Genomic DNA, 5,112 nt, shown 5'->3' on the forward strand with positions numbered 1-5,112 from the left:
TTTCCTAACAGCTCTTGATGGATGCGTTGCATTCTTTTTTTCCGTCCACAATTTCCACTCGTAACAATCTCATTCCAAACACAAGAAAATCACAACCTCCAAAGAGCACTAGTTCTCCATCCTTGCTGCTAGCAAGAGCAAGAAAAGATCATGATTGTCATGACGATATTGCTCCAAGTACAGGTACTAAACGATGTGCGATGATCTTGAAAACTCTGGATGACTTCATAAACGACTACTTAGAGCCTCCACCTCTCCGACCTTCAGTTGACCCGAGGCTCGTGCTCTCGGACAACTATGCTCCTGTAACTGAAGAGCTTCCCCCAACCGACACTACTACAATATAGGCTATCACCGGCGGACCAAAACCCGACAAGAAACCCGATTTCTGTCGGAAATTTGGCAAAAATCCGACATAAAACACTGCAATGTCGGATTGGAATAGCGACGCCATTGCTACCGTCACTAAAAGGCTTCAGTGTCGCTTTGTTCGCTTAATCCGCCACTAAGCAGCGTCGGTTTAAAGCGACGCTGATGTTAACGTCGGTTTAAAGCGACATTACATAACAATTAAATAAATAAAATATGCAAACTAGTGACGGTTTAAAGCGACGTTAGAGAACAATTAAATAAATAAAAGCGACGTTAGAGAACAATTAAATAAATAAAATATGCAAACTAGTGACGGTTTAAAGCGACACCACCTTTGGTAATAATAATAAAAAAAAAAGCCAAAATCTGTTTCTGTATTTGTTCTCAAATATTATAACTCAAAAAAATTATATAATCGAAATAATAAATTTCAATTTTAGGCCAAAACAAACAATAATAAAAATAATTCAAAAGAAAAATAGTGCCATAATATACAAATGTTTTACATCTAACATTCCATATAATTTACAAAAATTCATCCTCCACATTTATTTAAAATTAGATACAATTCTTCAAAATGGACAATACATTCAAATTCTTGCCACTGCGGAAGCAGAGATTGTAGACAACCCAACTGCGGAATCGGCCTGAAATTCAAAAATATCGGAAAAAAATGTCAAGAGCTTTGCTTATTTGAGGAAAAACCCAATTGAGAAAACGACCTGAAATCCAAAAATTCGACAATGACCAATTGAAAATTTCCCAAAGACTGAGAATTTTACAGGTTTGAAGGGCTTTGCGTACCTTGAGAGATTGATTGACAGGCGGGTGGAGGGGAGAGAAGACATGGGAGTGGCCTTGAACGCTGGTTTGTTGACGGCAGATTTGATAAGAGAGAAAGCCGGCTTCGAGAAAGATTTGCAGCGAGAGGCCATTGGAGCACTGGGCGGAGAAATAGCGGAGTTAGGATTTTGGGGTTAACAATCACAGCAGTTGGAAGTTGGAGAGGCAGGGGTATGGCTGAAATGGAACACTTGGAACAGTTGGTCATCGTTTACTGCCCCTGGCTGGAAATTAATGAAGCGGGGAGCGTTACCAGAACTGGTTAACTTTCGATTTCCTGTTTTGTTGAAGCTTAAAGGACCTACCATCGATTCTTCAGTCTTTGTTCTCTTCCAAAAATTACTTAAGCTGCTGTTAAGTTGGTGATCTTTGCTCGTACCAAACCCAGGCACAATACTCAAAACCCAAAAGAGAGCTCTGCATGAAAAGACCTTTCTGCGCACCAATATCACTCTATGAACGGCCGTGTCTGCTTGCCCCGGAGCTCACATTTCGAATTCGAATTCCCGGGTTTTCTCAGAACTGAGATTTACAGGTAGTGAAGCAGAAATCTCGTGAGGATCAGGCTGTTGTTATCGCCGGTCAGCTCCCGGACGCCGAGGAAAATTGCGAAACCTGTTGTCGCGGTTGAGGATCCCAGAAGGTAGCGTGTAATAGACGGGTTCCATTTGTGATTATACAAGTTGAGGGAAAGAGTAAGGCTGAAATGGGAGAAAGAGAAGGAGAAGGAGTAAACCAGAGGAGAAATATAAGAGAGAAATGGAAGCGCAGAAGTACTGGGAAAGACGAGGTTTAAATATGGATAAAAACTTAGTGTTGGTTAATACCGACAGTAGCTACAACTTGTGTTGAACAATGAACACCCTACGTCGGTCAAAACCGACGTAATATCTGACAAATGATAAAAATTGCTTGCGTCGAAATATGATGACTTTGCGTCGGTTCAAACCGACACTAGCTCTGACACACTTTTGAATGAAAGGTCTGACATTTTTTTACTGACAGGGTTGTGTCGGATAAAACCGACGTTAGCTTGATAGATTTGTGTAGCGTCGAAATAATGAGAGTTTGCGTCGGTTAAAACCGACGCCAACTCTGACACAGTCTGCAAGATCTCGTCCAACCCATTTCCCCGTGCAAAAAAAACCGGGAAAATTCGTTAAATTTGAATTTTTAAAATTTGAATCTTCAAATACCTTTATCTACCCGTTTTCTAATTAAAAACACATTATTACTAATCTTACCAATTTATCAAAAAATCAAAAGAAACATTGCCAGAGGTAGATAAAAAATTTGTGATGTAGGTAGAATTTATGATAGAGGTAGATTGTGAACAAAAACCTATTGTATAGATAGATAATACAAAATAATTTGTGATACATATAGACTATGAACAAAAACATATTGTATAGGTAGATAACACAATTAATTTGTGATAAATAGGTAGATAACACAATTAATCTTAGATAGATTATCAACAAAATATGTTATATATATAGGTAGATAAATACAATTATTCATGATACATGCACACAGTATAATATAAAAAGATTTAAAAAATGACCAGTGATATAGGTAGATACAAACAAAACAAAAAATCGTGAAGAAAAATGATATTGAGGGAGGAAACACTAGAGAAAATGCTAATTCGATAGAACTTCAAAGTTAAAAAAAATATAAAACGGAGAATGAAGCCAAAAAAAAAATGAGACGAAGAACCCAAAACACAAGATTGACTAATGCAATTTCTTTAAAAAAATAATAATAATAAAAAACCAATCAAATGTATATTGATCATCCTTATGGAAGGAGGAGGAGAAGAAAAATATTATGGAAGAACATTACTGGGCAAAATAACGCAGGAAGAGAAAGATATTGTGAGGGAGAAACAAGAAAGAGAATTGAAACAAGAAAAGAGAATGAACGGTTTGGGGAAGAAGAAGAAAAAAAAAGGAGATTTAAATCCCTAATCCTATAATTAAGGATAAGATTAACATTAATCACAAACTTAACAAACAGTAATTACTTAATTGGTCAATTTAAGGGTAAATTTGGCAAGAGAATACAAATAAGCTTATGTGGACAATGAATCACTAGACCTAACCCATAAATTAAACAAAATTGGATTATAACTAATGATGGCTCATATTAAGTTTCTCCTAAAATATAATCAGTTATTCATTGTAGATCGAATTCATTCATTGTATTCATATAGGGTCAAGGAGTGTAGCTGTAAAAAATCATCAAAATCGGAGTTAAAATAACCGTTAAATCATGATTTTTTGTTTATAACCGTCGAAAAGCTTTGTCCTGTTACTTGATCTCTGAATGTTTGTTTTTTTTTCATTTTTTGCTGATGTGATCTCGAAGCATATGTAAACAAGTTTGACGGTTGGGATCGTTGAAATTAGTTTCGGAGAATTCGTATCCCATCAAAACAATAGATTGACTAACAATTAGAGTTTATTTATACTTTCATTAAGTATAACATAAGAATTTGTGGTATCCACTTGTGTAAATATTTTAATTTGAAGATCGAATTCATTCATTGTATTCATATAGGATCAAGGAGTGTAGCTGTAAAAAATCATCAAAATCGGAGTTAAAATAACCGTTAAATCGTGATTTTTCGTTTATAACCGTCGAAAAGCTTTGTCCCGTTACTTGATCTCTGAATGTTTTTTTTTTGTGATTTTTAGCTGATGTAATCTCGAAGCATATGCAAACAAGTTTGACGGTTGGGATCGTTGAAATTAGTTTCGGAGAATTCGTATCCCATCAAAACAATAGATTGACTAACACTTAAAAGTTTATTTATACTTTTATTAAGTATAACATAAGATTTTGTGGTATCCACTTGTGTAAATATTTTAATTTGAAGATCGAATTCATTCATTGTATTCATATAGGGTCAAGGAGTGTAGCTGTAAAAAATCATCAAAATCGGAGTTAAAATAACCGTTAAATCGTGATTTTTCGTTTATAACCGTCGAAAAGCTTTGTCCCGTTACTTGATCTCTGAATGTTTTTTTTTTGTGATTTTTAGCTGATGTAATCTCGAAGCATATGCAAACAAGTTTGACGGTTGGGATCGTTGAAATTAGTTTCGGAGAATTCGTATCCCATCAAAACAATAGATTGACTAACACTTAAAAGTTTATTTATACTTTTATTAAGTATAACATAAGATTTTGTGGTATCCACTTGTGTAAATATTTTAATTTGAAGATCGAATTCATGCATTGTATTCATATAGGGTCAAGGAGTGTAGCTGTAAAAAATCATCAAAATCAGAGTTAAAATAACCGTTAAATCGTGATTTTTCGTTTATAACCGTCGAAAAGCTTTGTCCCGTTACTTCATCTCTGAATGTTTGTTTTTTGTGATTTTTTGCTGATGTGATCTCGAAGCATATGCAAACAAGTTTGACGGTTGGGATCGTTGAAATTTGTTTCGGAGAATTCGTATCCCATCAAAACAATAGATTGACTAACACTTAGAGTTTATTTATACTTTTATTAAGTATAACATAAGATTTTGTGGTATCCACTTGTGTAAATATTTTAATTTGAAGATTGAATTCATTCATTGTATTCATATAGGGCCAAGGAGTGTAGCTGTAAAAAATCATCAAAATCGGAGTTAAAATAACCGTTAAATCGTGATTTTTCGTTTATAACCGTCGAAAAGCTTTGTCCCGTTACTTGATCTCTGAATGTTTGTTTTTTGTGATTTTTTGCTGATGTAATCTCGAAGCATATGCAAACAAGTTTGACGGTTGAGATCGTTGAAATTAGTTTCGGAGAATTCGTATCCCATCAAAACAATAGATTGACTAACACTTAGAGTTTATTTATACTTTCATTAAGTATAACATAAGATTTTGTGGTATCCACT

The 5,112-nt window shown here is 34.8% G+C and overlaps 1 long non-coding RNA gene across 1 annotated transcript; it reads right to left on the reverse strand.

The window, feature by feature from the left end:
• Window positions 1-829: 829 nt before the first annotated feature.
• On the reverse strand, window positions 830-3,124 carry LOC114825645 (uncharacterized). Its single transcript, XR_011582017.1, has 2 exons — window positions 1,177-3,124; window positions 830-1,019 (listed from the first exon to the last, which is right to left on the reverse strand). It is a non-coding gene; the product is annotated as an uncharacterized lncRNA (long non-coding RNA).
• Between the last annotated feature and the right edge of the window lie 1,988 nt (window positions 3,125-5,112).

This window comes from Malus domestica, chromosome 06, assembly GCF_042453785.1.
Source record: "Malus domestica chromosome 06, GDT2T_hap1".
Lineage (NCBI taxonomy): Eukaryota > Viridiplantae > Streptophyta > Magnoliopsida > Rosales > Rosaceae > Malus > Malus domestica.